The sequence below is a fragment of the Pyrus communis genome, chromosome 6, assembly GCF_041283825.1.
Source record: "Pyrus communis isolate YQ-2024b chromosome 6, ASM4128382v1, whole genome shotgun sequence".
NCBI lineage: Eukaryota > Viridiplantae > Streptophyta > Magnoliopsida > Rosales > Rosaceae > Pyrus > Pyrus communis.
Genome location: NC_142570.1, coordinates 20,906,303 through 20,923,480, shown reverse-complemented (window position 1 = coordinate 20,923,480; position 17,178 = coordinate 20,906,303).

The window sequence follows — 17,178 nt, the reverse complement described above, 5'->3', positions numbered from 1 at the left end:
CTATTTTTTTTTGGCAAATCAACGACCGGCTAGAATTTACCTCCAAATCTGCCGCCAGGTACTAGATATTCACAACTTAGGTGTATTCAATGTGTGTTTCAATCCTCAAATAGCATCTTTTGAAAAAGAAAAAAATAACCAAAAGCAAAAGTAATACAACATTTAAATCGTGGTGTTAAGTTTGTACAACCTTTCTACTCTAAAAAATATTTTCTTTTATTTTACTCTAATTTTTTATAAAATAGTAATCACATATTTACAAATTTAGTTTACAATTGCGTAGATTTGTATAAATGAGGATAATTAGATTGACTATTAAGGTTGTTAACTAGGACATAGGCCACTTATGAGAAATCTTAAGTTCGATTCTCGTCAAACGCGAATCTGAACCACATTATTGCTAGCCTATTGTGAGTCTAACTCCACCCCCTCCCCCTTGGTGTAGACAATAGTGTTTGTTAAAAAATAAAATTATAACCTAGCATATATATTTGTTATCAAACTTGACTGATATCCACATAATAATAGTATGCAACATCCAAGATCTTCGACATAATGTTTATTGAGTATATCCAGGATATTTCAAACAATGGCAATACTATAAATCAAACTATTGGAAAATGTACTTTGATGGGAATATCACAAGCATCATATCGTTTTAGTTCAGTCATTGCAACATTCAGTTCATAAAAAGCATGCTATAGTTCAAGAAAAAAAACAGAGAAAATTGAATATTTTATGTTTCATCATTCTTAGTTATCTCCACCAAGCGCTGCCACTTTGTCCAATGCAGCAGGTTCCGTTGCTTCTCAAATGGATTTGTAGTTCACTGTTCTTAATGATGCTTTTGCAACTGGTTCAGCTGCTCATTCTTCAACACCCTTTACTAGTGGTGCATCACCCTATTATTTCAGATGTTGCTCCTATTACCAGTGTTCCAAATTCTAGTTCACATGCTGCTTCTGTTGATACAACTGTTTCTTCACCTGATGCTCTTAATATCTCTTTTACGGCACTAAATACTCACCCTATGACCACACGATCTAAAGCAAGGATCTTCAAGCCAAAGGCTTTTTCAGCAACCAAGCATCCTATTCCCTCTTTTGTAGATTATGTTACATTCACTTATTTGCAAGCTTTCATGCATGCTTATTGGAGAACTGCCATGCAATAAGAGTTTAATGCTCTGCAATCTACAGGAACTTGGATGCTTGTCCCCTCTTCTCCCAATCAAAATGTTGTTGGCTGTAAATGGGTGTTTAGAATCAACAAACATCCTGATGGTTCAATTGATCTGTACAAGGCTCGGCTTGTAGCCAAAGGGTTTCACCAACAAGAGGGCATCGATTATCAGGAGACATTCAGCCCTGTAGCCAAACCTGTCACCATTTGTATTCTATTGTCTCTTGCAGCTCAGTTTCACTGGTCTTTAAATCAATTGGACATAAGTAATGCTTTCTTGCATGGGGATTTACGAGAAAATGTCTTTATGCAGTAGCCTCCTAGGTTTAGTGATCCCTCATTTCCAAACCATGTTTGCAAACTTAAAAAGTCCCTTTATGGCCTTAAACATGCTCCACGTGTTTGGTTTGACAAACTATTCCACGTGTTGCATTCCTTTGGTTTTCAGCAATCCTCTTCTGATGCTTCTCTCTTTGTTTTAAAGGCTCTAACCTTGGTTATAATCCTTGTATATGTTGATGACATTCTAATCACGGGTCCTAATGCTACTCTCTGTCAACACTACATTCAGAAGCTGAACACTGTCTTTCCAGTCAAAGATCTTGGTCATTTACACTATTTTTTGGGACTTGAGGTGCACAGGTCCTCTACAGGCATATTCCTACATCAAGGCAAGTATCTAATTGATCTTCTTCAAAAAACCATGATGGATGAAGCTAAACCATGTTCAACTCCTTTAGGCACAACTAAGCTTGATCATACTGGTGTTTTTTTATCCAATCCTACATAGTATAGATCCATTGTTGGGGCTTTGCAATACCTCACATGGACCAGGTCGAACATCTCGTTTGCGAATACTCACCATTACTTACCATTAATGAGTTGTACTTCTTATTCCATTGTCTTGGAGCCTACTTAAGACCATATAAGCTTTTCTTCAGCTTGCACACCAAATTTTCTTTACCTTTGACTTCAAAGCCTTTGGGTTGCTCCATGTATATCTCTTCTTCTAAATTGCCGTGGAGAAATGCAGTTTTAACGTCTAACTGCTCAAGCTCAAGATCCATGCTTGCTTCCATACCAAGGATAACTCGAATAAAAGTCATCTTCACCACCGGTGAGAAAATCTCATCAAAGTCAACTCCTTTCTTTTTACTAGAACCTTTGACAACCAAATGAGCCTTGTCCCTTGTCATATTATTGTCTCTTTTCAATTTGAACACCCACTTGTTTTTCAATGTTGGAAGCTCTACCAGTTCATACGTATCATTTTTTAATAAGGAATCTATCTCTGACTCCATTGCCTTCATCCATCTTTCATTATCGTTATGAGTTCTAGCATCCTTATAAGTTTCGGGTTCTCCATAATTAGTCAACATGATATACTCTGATGAAGAATACTTGGTAGACGATCTTCAACTTCTATTGGATCTTCTGACTTAGTCTTCATTCTCTTGCAGGGCTGGAGAATCCCCTTGATTAGGTTCTCCTTGAATCTGCTTTTCAAGCTCTCCCTGATCAACAATTTCATGGTCTAGCTCATCTTGATCAGGCTTCTCCTGATCAACATTATCTGGTTCTGTAGGCACTTCATTGGCAGCTGCTTTAGGGATGTCACCGTGACTTTCTTCATCTGAAGCTAATGGATCAACTTCTCTAACTGTGTTATCTTGTTGTGCCTCTTTATCCGAATCCCCAATTGTTTAATCTTCATAAAAGATCACATCCCTGCTTCTAATAAACTTCTTTTTGTTTTGGGTCCCATAATCTGTAACCAAAATCTTCACTGCCATAACCAAGAAAGATGCACAGCGTAGCTTTGTAGTTTAACTTCGATCTTTGCTCTTTGGGCACATGCACAAAAGCTTTGCAACCAAACATTTTTAGATGAGAGCAAGACACATCATTACCAGTCCATACTCTCTTTGGAACATCAAGACCTAATGGTACTTATTGAGATCAGTTGATCAAATAGCAGGCTGTCCTTATAGCTTCACCCCAAAACTGTTTAGATAACTTTGTAGTCCTCAGCATACACCTAACTTTCTCCATGATGGTTCGGTTCATTCTTTTAACAATCTCATTATGTTGTGGAGTTCCAAGAACTATCTTCTCATGACGTATGCCATGTTTCACACAATACTCTCTAAACTGGTGAGATGTGTACTCGCCGTCGTTGTCGCTACGAAGGCACTTGAGAGGTTTCCCAGTTTTCCTCTTCATCATGGCATGAAAATCTTGGAATGTCTGAAACACCTGGTCTTTGGATTTCAATAAAAATACCCAGACCCTTCGTGAAGCATCATCAATATAAGTAACAAAATATTTATTTCTTCCAAATGACTCGACTTCCATGGGACCACACACATTTGAATAAATAAGATCTAACAAATTTCCTTTCTTTGTAGATGGAACAGAAAAACTAACTCTTATTTGTTTACCGAATAAACAATGCTCACAAGAGTTTAACGACGTACCTTTGGCAAAGGGAATGTGAGACTTCTGTGCCAGAACTTGTAGGCCTTTCTTGCTCATGTAGCCTAGCCTCTTATGCCACAAGTCTAGAGATGAGTCATCCGTATCATTCAACTCACCTTTCAAAACCTTGGCATTTGACCGGTACAACATACAATAAAGTCGTGCTCTTGCTACCACCATTAAGCCTTTAGTAAGCTTCAATTTTCCTTCACCAATATGGTGATAATAACCTTGTCGATCAAGGGTACTGATGGATATCAGATTGAGACGTATATCAGGAATGTGTCTCACATCTTTCAACATCAACTGACAGCCAAGATTAGTTCTTAGGCAAATATCACAAATTCCAAGAATTTTGGAATAGCTTTCATTCTCCATCTTCACTATGCCAAAGTCACCTTCTTTGTTTATACTGAAGAATTCCCGTTTGGATGTAGCATGGAAGGAAGCTCCATTGTCAAAGATCCATTCAATGTCTCTATCAAAATCACCCATATGTAGACATTCACCAACATACAATATTTCTGGTACATCACCACATATGATAGCGGTGGTATTACCAATTTCATCTTTCTTCTAATTGTTTCCTTCCCTTTGCTCTCTCTTCCAAACTCAATAATTTTTCTTCATATGGCCTTCTTTGCCACAATGGTGACATGCACCCTTAAACCTTGACTTGGAGCGGTTAGGACTTCTGCCATAACCTCTAGGCCTTCTACTCTGGCTTCTTCTACGATTCTCTGTGACAAATACTTGGCTGTTATCTGTGCCAGAAGTCTTTCTCCTTGTTTCTTCATTGAGCATGCTATTTTTAACATTATCAAGAGTAAGAATACCATTAGGAGCAAAGTTACTTTCACTCACCACAAAAGTATCCCAACTGTCTAGCAAGGATCCAAGTAACAAGAGGGATTGCAGCTCGTCCTTAATTGTCATGTTCATAGTAGCCAACTGGTTGATGATATTCTGGAAATTGTTCAAGTGTTCTGCTACACTTAAACCATCATTGTACTTCACATTGATGAGCTCTTTGATCAAGAAAGCTTTCTTGGCTGGGGTCTTTTTCTCGAACAAAGACTCAAGCTTCGTCCAAAACTTGTGGTCATTGGTTTCATTAGACACATGGTGAAAAACACTATCGTCCACCCATTGTCTAATTGTGTCAATTGCCTTGCGATTCATCTTCTTCCACTCTGCATCGAACATGCTCTTGGGCTTAGTGGCATCTCCTTCAATTGGCTCATGCAGATCTTTGCAATAGAGAATGTCCTCCATCCTTGGCTTCCATGTTACCCAATTGGAGTTGGTGAGTTTGATCTGAGTGCCACTTCCTTCCATCTCGCAGTACGAGTTAACCGGGCTCTGATACTGCTTGTTAGGAATGTCAGTACTATAAGATAGATAATGCACAAAGTAAAGTAGAAAATAGACACCAAGAATTTACGTGGTTCGGCAATTTATGCCCACGTCCACGAAACAACGATCAATCTTCACTATATGAAAATGATGAGTACAACAACAGTAATCTCACCAAGCTAAAGACAAGACTTGATAGATACGAGAAAGTATAACACACACTTTCTATCACTCTAAACTTCACTCACACAATGTGTAGTGGAATACTCTCACTCTCACTTTTGGAGTGGAACTCTAGCTTTGGACTTGATCCTTTTCTATTCTCTTATTTGCTAGCAACACCAACACACCTATTTATAGGTGGGTTTTTGCCGTCATACCCATTGCACACTGACTTTGGCTAGAAATGATAGCCACATAATTATACAAATTGCTAGAACTTTCTAGAATATGCATGCACTCCACCGACATGCATATTTGAATCAGATTTTTCTAGTTCCTTGGCACTTGGTTTGCTTATATAAGATGCTAGAATTTTCTAGCATCCATCATTTATAATGGGCTGGACCTTTAATGTCCTTCATCATGGGCTGGACCCATGGTATACAACACCAAGCCCTTTCAATACAGTAGTGACCAAATCCTCATCAGAGATGGGGCGATTAATAGCAGCAAGGTAGTCAAACGGAGATTTGGCTTGCTTAAGGTATTTAGAGTTGAAATTAGTACCCTTGGAAATATCAATTAACTGAAATTGAAGATTAGTAGCATTAGCCTAAAATCCTGAGAAGAGTGCTCATGAAAATAATCCCAGAAAGCCTTGGATGATGGTTTGCCGACGACAAGCGAGAAAATCGACTCAAAGAGAGTAAAGGTAAGATAAATGCACACCAACTTATCCTGTTTGTACCAACTAACATAGGCAAGATTGGGCTTGGCAGGAGCATCATTGAAGGTAGGGAGAGTGGCTGTAAGGGCAACATTCGATTCATCAATAAACTGAACCAAGTCATAGCCAACCAAGAAGGGTTTCATCTGACGAGTCCAAACAAGATAGTTGGACTGCGTGAGTTTGAGAAATAAGCAACATTGGGTCTTGAGAGAGGAGAAGTTACGCAAAGAAAAATAACCTAAACGATTGATATCATGTAGAAAGTTTTAACTGAAGGATTTTATTCATATGAGTATAGTACAATATGTACAAGTCATAGACTAAAAGTACAAGAAACATTAGAAGATTCATCTGACAAGTCCAAAGAAGATAGTTGGACTGCATGAGTTTGAGAAATAAGCAACATTGGGTCTCGAGAGAGGAGAAGTTACGTAAAGAAAAATAACCCAAACGATTGATATCATGTAGAAAGTTTTAACTGAAGGATTTTATTGATATGAGTATAGTACAATATGTACAAGTCATAGACTAAAAGTACAAGAAACATTCTCTTTTGATACAAATATAATAAATACAAAATAAGAAAATACGGACGTGAGAAATGGACATTGTATACAACTGGTGTCATCGTTACGTGACATGAGAAATGGATCATAATTGTAAACAATTGCTCACAAGTACAGGATTTCTCAATTGCTGGTATATTCGTATAACTGGTGTTGAAAGGATTTGTGATTGAGTTTGGTACACTGCTTGAGCATTTAACAAAATCATTTGAACATTTCTTTGCCCGCGAATCGCTCCATATGATGCCCTCATATGTTTTCTTTCAACCTCAGTCACTAAGGTATCAGATCGAAATCTCATTATTCCCTGCAGTAATTTGAAGTAGTCTCGAACTCTATATATAGCTGTGGTTTCGGTTTCACACTTACGGTGCAAGCAGTAAATATATTTCCTATATCCTAATGAACCGAGAATCACCACCGAAAAGCAAACTTGAAACTACAAACTCTAATAGAGAGGGACTACAAACTCCCAAGTTTTAAAAAACACAAATGGCGCCTCTCAGTAGAAGACTGCAAAAGTGAACAAAAGAAAAGACATACCATGGTTGTGGCTTTATATATATCTATATATATATATATATATATATGCACACAACGGCACAAACCAGAAGAATTCTGCAATTATTTTGGTTGAACACTAACCAAGTTAGACAACAAAATTTGACAAAAACCCAAATTGTGAACTTGAGTCATTCATTGATTAAGTGAATTCCCCCTAAAAAGTAAGAAAGTAGAAACAAAAAACAAATAGAGTACATGAAAAAATCAAACCGAAATTAAACAGAAAGAGCACAACGCAAAAAAGGTAATCCATTCTAGGAAGAAGTGATCATCATGAAGCACAGGAATCAAATTACCAACTTTGATCTTTTGGACAGATTTGATAAAACTTGGGGTAGATCCATACCCTTTTGTATTTGGGGCTTTTGCATTCACCAGGAATGGTCTCATTATAAATGAATGTGTCATTGCCATCTTCTTGCATTTGTGTCCCACAAGTAGAAATTGAAACATCCTCGTTAACTGCAATCCCCAGCTTCTCCTTCATGTTAGTACTTTTGAAATATTTCTTGTAAGTACTGAATATTTCAGCCTTGGACGTTGTGTGTGTGGCATCAGTAACACTAGAAACCTCCGGGCTTACTGTGCTTTTGCTGATAGGTACGACAAGCAACCCATCTTTTCTATCTGAAAAGTAGAATCCTTGTTTGCGAGTCCTATAAGCATTACATTCTGTTGTACTTATCATGGCTCGAGTACTACGAATGTTGACTTGCACCCACTTATTGGCTTCACAACGAAGTACATTCAACTCGAGTTCATCATTATTGATACGACCAGTGACGCAGATAGTGCAATCTGGGGAAATTGGATGGCATGAAAACGCTGCAACATGATTAGAGACTTTCTAGATAGGGGAGATTCTGAAAGGTCTATTTTTGTTTTAGAGAAGGGACGAAAGAAAAACATCGATGAATTACTACCATGTTGACCTTCTTTGAATAGAAGAAGCCATCCTTGGTGTGATGCAAGACAAGTCGCTCCATCCAGTTCCGGAAGGCTCGTGTTGAACTTTGTACTACAATCGGCTACCAGTTTGCATTTCTGACCCGAATCTATTTTTTCATCCCCAGTCCCATATAGTAGAAACCAAGGCTCAACGTCTAGTGCAGATTCAATTTTAGTCGAAGCTGCAGAGGAAGCAGAATTCCAAGCCTTGCAATAGCTGCGGAAACAAACCAGCTCGATTAGGCCTAGACGGTCTGGTATCATTGACAGAAGTTCAAGAGGAAGATTGGACCACGATTGCATTCGCATTTCTTTTTTTCCATAGACATTTTGCCACAACGATACCTGCTAGAAGTAGAAATTATAATCTTGATAATTCTTTTCATACAAGCGTGTATACTTGACATTCAAGTAAGGATCTCCACAAATCACGAATACAATTGGAATCAGATTACAATATTAATTCCTAAGCCAAGATATTATTTCCATAGACAAGACTCCTTCTCTAACACTAGAGGCATGGAGATATAGATGCTACTTAATTACAACAAAAATATGCAGTAATTACCACAAGGGTATAATATGCAGTAAATAAACATATGCAGAGTTTTGGTGAGAATTGAAAGGCTGATTAGTTTTGTTTTTATTTCTTTCACAATAAGTTGAACTCAATATTGATTGAGCTTGAAGTGGAAATATTGGATTTAAAGATAATATTCATATGCATGAAAAATTTAAGGAAAAATGAGAACACATGAAATTAAACCTAACAAGAACAAATTAAATGTTTCAGAACTTAACGAAAATGATAATAAAAGTCCAAGAGTATGAATCCAAAAACAAAAGAGAAAATTAAGGAGACGTACTTTGAGATTTATCCAAGGAAACCCCGACCCTCTCCAAAACAACAGTCACTGGAAGGATTTCTGCAGAGACATTGTGTGTGTACATATATATTACTGCTCACATATCTATATACAAAAAGAGTTCTAGTTTCACTACTTTAATAACGGATGCGCTTGATGATAAATAAATTCATTAATAAATACTTGTAGATTAATTAAAATGAAATAGTTATCAAATAAAATAAAAAGTACCCAAGTAAGCTGAAATTTTTGGGGGTACTTTCGTCATTTTATTTTACTTTACTTTGTCATGAATCAGAATCAGTAATATATTATTGCGCATCAATCTGTTCATCGCTCTGATCAATTGGGGTTATATACCTAGGATTTGTGATTAACATGCCTAAGAAAAAATTTGGCGGGAAAATGTTGCATAAACTTGGGATTTTATGCAATTCTACTGTTGGGCTGTGATTTTTGCAGTATTTTGGAGAGTTTACTGGACTTTGCTGCTCAAGAATTGTTGGAACCTATTTGAAATGAGTAATACTGTTTGTTAAAAGAAGAGTAGCAAGTGTTGCTGAAATGAATAAGTGCCAAATCACAATCTCCCACCACAATAATGCTCTTCTTTGACATCTCCTCACCTTTCATAATTTGGATAGAGCCTTAGAGATCGAGCTATGGTTCTTGGCTGCTACGTTGGGACAATGGTGTTTCTTCTCATAGTTTTTTATTTCAATTGTTCAAACGCTTGTCCATTTTTAATTGAATTTTCAGTTGGACTTGCTCCTCTTCTTTCAGTAGCCAAGCATTATTCATTTCAAATTCTTGACTGACTGATAACAGAAGAAACAACGTACAAGAAAGCGTGCAGTGGAGAGGAGACATGAAAAATATTACATTGCCTTCTTCCATTCGATATTTACGTACTGTAGACCGAATACCTCGCTGATGATGATCCACAAGCTTTATGGCTCACTGTGAAGAATGTTTTGATCATCAAAGAGGTATCATTTTGCCTGGAGCAAGACACAACTAGCAGCATTCACGCTCACCTTTCGAGTTATCTTTTAAGTTTTTGAATAATACAATTATGAAGTTTGTCGAATTCGATCACTTCTCGAGTTTTGTAAAGATAACTTGATTGAACAAAATCTCCTGGAGAATACCTATTTAAATTTCCACGCATCAATATAGTACCCCTATTAGGAATAGGAAGGGCATCTTCATTACCAAGAATGACATAAGTATTACTAGTATATGGGTGAGGATCCTAAAGAGCAACACCATTATTAGTCATGTGATGGGGGCACCAGTGTCATGCAACCAATTTGAATCCAAACTATAGCATGGAACATGAAACCCAGTGAAAGTAGCAGTAGGACAATGAGTGCAAGCCCTGACGTAAGGTGGATGACACCAAAAAGAGCCATCGCGACCACCACAACCAAAGTTGCCACAACCACCATGACAAAAAGAATAAAGGGGTTAGTTGGTGCATGTAGGAGGGTGATTGGTACAATCGGCCTGGTACGAAACATGAGCATGGGTTAGGACACCAGGTGCACAAAGACTCACGACTTGGTAGACATGAGTAGTCGGGGCATACGGATTGGGCTACTATTGCTGAATGTAGAATGCTTGAGCATCAGGGGTAGATGGCTATTTCTGGGCTTCAAAAAGCAGAAGTTAAGAGCGCAAGTCAGTAAAGGAAGGCAAGGGAAAAAATTGAGCACCGTTGTGGCGAACATGGAATATTCGTTGTGGAGCCAAAAATAATCAAGAAAATTATGGAGGTAACACGTGAACTTTTGGGTAAAAAGGATAAAATTACCCTTGAGGCACACTAGGATTCTCACGCGCATGCAACGGACAATAATGGCTCAATCAAGGAAGACTCAAAGGTGATCAAAATGGTATTTATTCAAATCCCTCTCATCACTCCTCATCAAATCCTTATTCAAAAGGTAACTCCCAATTTTCCTATTCAATTTAGTTTTAATTGCCAAGGTAATTGCAAGATATTATTTCATGTAATATCTTGCAATTATACTCACAATTTGACCATATATGGTCGGCCCCTATTCTCCAAATAGGACCAGTCACTCCCCTATAAATAGCCATATTCTCCCACTAAAAAGCCAAGCCATTTTGCTACCTACAAACTCCTAAACACATTCTTTTCAAAATTCTAACTTTGACATCAGAGATTCTTTAGCCAAAGCATCCCTATTCATCATGGGTGAGTAAGGCTTTTGACCTTAATCTTAGGTGTTATTATTTTGCAAGTGCATTTTCGTCAAAGGAGAAGATGGCGAAAATTTGCATCCACAAATGGGTGTTTTCATTAAGAGTTTTGATTCACATGCTTGAAGAAGACTCTCGTATTCAAAGTTTCTCATTCCTTGTTCACTTGTAGATTTTTTGTACGTTCTTATTCCAAGATTTTTTTATGAAGTTTTTTGAATAAACGTAAAAGAAAAGTACAATGACTAGAAATTCGAAAACCAAGATGAACGGAACATCCTATGTTCAAGGATTTGGACCAAGTGATGGAGATCAAGGCATAGCCTCACCATGACGATCTACGAGGTTCAATGCGACGACGAGTGGAGTGGTATCACCTCTGCGGGGCACCACTATGGCTATGCCAACATCATCCACCATGGTAGCAGCCACCGTGGCAACTTACGGCAAAACCCAAGCCCACAGTGAAGGCATCACCTTGTAATCGCAAGCCTAGGCCCATGCCACCTTGCAGCAGCAAACCTAGGACCGCTATACAAGGGAGCCCAGCACGGCTCAGCATAAGTAGGCCCAAGTTGTAGCCGCAGCTGCCAAAGTCGTTCTGAGGGAAACCCAGAGCCTACATGCTCCAGCGATCTAAACGTTTTTGCTGTCTAACTCGAAGTTTGGCCTACTTCAGTGGCCCTCTTAGCAGCCTAAACTGGTCTAATACCTGTTTAACCTTCCCGGCTTCAGATTTCTGGACTGACAATTGAACCGAGGGTATTTTCACCCCATTTCTCTGCAAATTTGACATATCCAAATCACGCGCCCGGAGTTTATTATTTTTCCACTACTCAAAGATACGCATATCGTCCAAGCTCTTCCAACCCAAATGGCGAACAACACTTGTCTAACAAGTTATAGAGTTAACAAACGCCCTTGCATATCAGACAACCATTATGAATCAACTTTTGCAGTGTATCGAGATGCAGCATGCCCCAGACGAGGTGTCCCAAAGTAGGACAAGGGTAGACGATGAACCTTTCCAGCAACGTCCCTGTAAGTACCGACGAGCCACAGATCAAAAGTACAATAGTGTACACTCCCGACTAGGCCCTCGAGATAATGTATACTCTCCTCTCAACGCGCAGAAGAGTGTGCACTCTTGGTTAAGTCAACGGGATGAGTATACACTCACGGTTGAGGCCACACTTCGATAATCAACATGAGCACAGGTGAAGCGTTCATTCGCAACTAGACCCGCAAGGAGTATCTTCCACCTCACATCGGAGTAGGCAACTCGACGAATGGATAGAAGCAATCACTTAATCCAGCTTAAGTTCAATTGCCAGCTTGTGAGAAATTCGCTCGCTTGCTAGGACCACATGCACCGTAGCCACAATATAAACGAACCGAACACATGAAAGAGCAGCCTAGACCAGGGGCAGCCGAAAGCTCCGCTACTTCAATAAAGGAAAATTTAGGAAGAAGTAAAGAGGCTCCTAACTGAGCGCTTGCACGATCTCTAACACAACAAAGTCATTGATGAGGCACTATGAAGAGACATGACCAACATAATCATGTCACCCTTCACGGATGAGATTGAGCAAGCAGAGCCTCCACGTAAATTCAGCAAGCCACATTTCACATCCTTCAAAGGGGATAAAGACCTGGAGAAACACTTGAAGCACTACCGAAGCACAATGATCCTTTATCGGAACAATGATGCTCTCATGTGCAAGATATTCGCCATCACTTTACAAGGTGAGGTGCAAGATTGGTTCTACACGCTACTGCTATAATCCATCCAGAGTTTTGATGAACTTTCTTTGGTTTTCAACAAGGAATACATTTTACCGCTCGATCAAGAAAAAGTTTGAGTATTTGTTCAACGTCAAGAAAAACCCAAAAGATTCGATTCACGACTATATGAAGAGGTTCAAAGTAGAGAAGACAAAGATAGTCAAATGCGATGAAAGAAGATCTAACTCTGGCATACCACCCACTATTTGGAGAACTTATCATGACCCTCGAGGCACACCGAGATTCCCATGTGCATGTAACGGACAATAACGGCTCAATCAAGGAAGAGTCAAAGGTGATCAAAATGGTATTTATTCAAATCCCTTTCATCACTCCTCATCAAATCCTTATTCAAAAGGTAACTCCCAATTTTCCTATTCAATTTAGGTTTAATTGCCAAGTTAATTGCAAGATATTATTTCACATAATATCTTGCAATTATACTCACAATTTGACCATATATGGCCGGCCCCTATTCTCTAAATAGGGCCAGTCACTCCCCTATAAATAGTCATATTCTCCCACTAAAAAGCCAAGCCATTTTTCTACCCACAAACTTCTAAACACATTCTTTTCATAATTCTAACTTTGGCATCAGAGATTCTTCAGCCAAAGCCCCCCTCCAATTCATCGTCGGTGCGTGAGGCTTTTGGCCTTAATCTTAGGTGTTATTATTTTGCAGGTGCATTTTTGTCAAAGGAGAAGACGGTGGAAATTTGCATCCACAGTTGCTACCAAACCCCTTCAATGCAGTAGTCACCAAAACTTCCTAAGAGATAGGGCGATTAATAGTAGAAACGTTGTCGAACAAAGATTTGGCATACATTCAGAGATGAAATTAGTACCCTTGGAAATATCAAGCAGCTGAAAATCAAAGATTAGTAGCATTAGCCTTAGAATCTTGAGTGAAGCGCTCATGAAGACAATCCCAAATAGCCTTGGATGATGGTTTGTTGACGATAGGCGAGAGAATCGAGTAAAAAAGAGTATAGGTATGATAAATGCCCGCCAACTTATCCTATTTGTACCAACTGACATAGGCAGGATTGGGCTTGGCAGGAGCATCACTGAAGCATGAAGGTAGGGAAAGTGGCTACAAGGGCAACATTCGATTCATCAACAAACTGAAACAAGTCATGGACAACCAAGAAGGGTTTCATATGATAAGTCTAGCGAAGATAGTTGGACTTCATGAGTTTGAGAAAGTGAGCAACATTGGGTCCGGATGGAGGAGAAGTTACGCAAAGAAAAATAACCTAAACGATTGATATCATGTAGAAAGTGCTAATTAGGGCTTATTTTGGGGTTTAATTTCCTAATATCATTCTTTTTACTAAAGAGGAAAATACATAATGCACAAGAGTGATTTACAAGGAAAGAAACATCAAATAACCTAATTACAATCTGATTACAAGGACTCAAATAGGTAACTAAACTAATTACTAAAGGTCAACTCTCCAACACTCCCCCTCAAGTTGGTGCATAAATATCGTTCATGCCCAACTTGACAAGAGAGTTGTAGAACGCTTGACTTGCAACAACTTTAGTTAAGATATCCGCCAATTGATCCTTTGACTTTACGAACAAGAATTGAATAATATTCCCATCCAACTTCTCCTTAATGAAGTGTCTGTCAACTTTCACGTGTTTTGTGCGATCATGTTGAATTAGGTTGTGTGAGATATCGATAGCTGCTATATTATCACAAAATAAATCCAAGGCTGAATTTGAAGGATACCCGAGTTCACCAAGTAACCTCCAAAGCCATAATAGTTCACATACTCCTTTTGCCATACCCTTGTATTCCGCCTCTACACTTGATAAAGCAACCACTTTATGTTTCTTACTCCGCCAAATCACTAAGTTTCCTCCCACAAATGTAAAGTAATCAGATATGGACCGACAATCAGTAACGTTGCCTGCCAAATTTGCATCGGTGTAACCCTTTATTCGGCAATGATCATTCTTGGAAAACATGATGCCTCTACCCGGTGAAGACTTCAGGTATTGCATGATGCGTTCAACCGCACCAATATGTGCCTTACTTGGAGAATTCATAAATTGACTAACAACACTTATTGCGTATGCAATCTCAAGCCTAGTGTGAGATAAATAAATTAACCTCCCAACTAACCTTTGATAACGATCTCTGTTAGTGGGAACTTGATCAGGGTGCACGGCAAGATGGTGATTTTGGACTATGGGGGTGTCAGCCAGTTTACAATCAAGCATTCCGGTTTTTGCTAACCAGTCTAGAACATATTTTCTTTGAGACAGAAATATACCTTGTTTAGATTGAGCTACTTCTATCCCCAAGAAATATTTCAAACCACCAAGATCTTTCATCTCGAACTCGGTTGCTAGGTAATCTTTGAGCCTTGAGATTTCCTCTTTGTCGTCACCCGTAACAATCATATCGTCCACATAGATGATAAGTGCCGTCAATTTTCCCATTCGACGTTTCAAGAAAAGTGTATGATTGGAATTGCTTTGCTTGAACCCATATTTCCTCATAGCCGTCCATAACCTACTAAACCATGCTCGAGGTGATTGTTTCAACCCATATAACTCTTTATTCAACTTGCACACTACTCCGGGTTGTAAAACCGATGTATAACCAGGTGGAATATCCATATACACTTCTTCTTTAAGATCACCATGTAAGAAAGAATTTTTCACATCAAATTGTTGTAATGGCCAATCTAAGTTGGTCGCCAATGAAAGCAATACTCTTACCGTATTAACCCTTGCTACTGAGGAAAATGTCTCTATATAATGAACACCATACGTCTGAGTGTATCCTTTGCCACCAATCATGCTTTGTATCGTTCAACGGGCCCATCAGCTTTGTACTTGATGATGTACATCCATCGACACCCAACTCTTTTATTTCCTTTAGGAAGTGGAACTAAATCCCACATTTGATTTTTTTGGAGTGCAGCCATTTCTTCCTCCATTGCCTTGGTCCATTGATCGTCAAATAGTGTCTCCTTCAATGAACTTGGTGTGCTATCATTGGATATTTGTTGTACAAAAGCTTTGTCGGGTTCTGATAACTTCTATTATGACACATAGTTGGCAATGGGGTATTTTGAGCCTTTCATTGTGTCCAATGAATATCGATTGGGTGGCTTTCCTCGGTTGTGCTTGAAAGGTAATTGATAAGTCGAAACAACGGTATCATCAACAGGGATAGTAGAGCTTACCTCAGGAATATTCTCAAGAGTATGGTCATCTAGTGGTACTATATTTGGAGATGAGGGGGCGTAGTATCAGTAGAAGTCTCAAAGTTGACAAGTGGCAGCATTGTTATCGTGGGTGAGGACGGCATTGCCATACCTGCCGTTGATTTTGTAGGCAGCACTACGGCTGCTGTTGGCTGGGCTAGTAGCACAGCCGCTATAGGCTCGGCTAATGGCAACGGAAGATCAACAGTATCATTCATGGTCCAATCCTTCTCGTTATGCCGTGTCTCCCCCTAAGGAGGAGAATTGGAAGAATCCAAAGGGTAATACATCTCAGACTCGGAAAAAGTGACATCCATAATAACATACATTCGACAAGAAAGAGGGTGGTAACAATGGTACCCTTTCTGATGGAGCCTGTACCCCATAAAAATACAACGGATAGCACACGGTTCAAGCTTCGTCCATTGATTTTTATGAAGATGAACAAATGCAACACATACAAAAACCCGATGTGGGAGTACCAAAACAGATGGTAGATGCACGAAAGTAGCAAGAACTTGTAAAGGAGTAAGAAAATTCAAGACTTTGGATGGTAGACGGTTGATAAGGTAAGTGGCGGTCTGAAGAACAACATCCCAAGAAGAACGGGGAACAGACGCCCCAATCAAGAGTGAGTGAGCCATTTCTAAAAGATGACGATTTTTGCGCTCAGCCACCCCATTCTGTTGAGGAGTCTGAGGATCGGTAGTTTCGTGAAGAATTCCGTGATTAGTTAAATAATGGGAAAAATCATTATTAACATATTCACCACCATTATCAGAACGCAAAATCCATATTTTAGTAGAAAACTGTGTCTGAACCATGGTGTGGAAGCTCTTAAAAGCCGAAAAAACATCACTTTTATGCTTAAGAAGATATAACCATGTCATCCATGTGCAATCATATATGAACGTTACAAACCATCGAATACCAAATGAAGTAGTAATCAAAGATGGTCCCCAAACATCTGAATGAACAAGACCAAAAAGAATAACACTTTTATTAGAATTCAGCAGATAAGAAACACGGTGACTCTTGGCGAGTATGCAAGTGTCACATTTAAAGTTTGAAACTGAACAACCAAC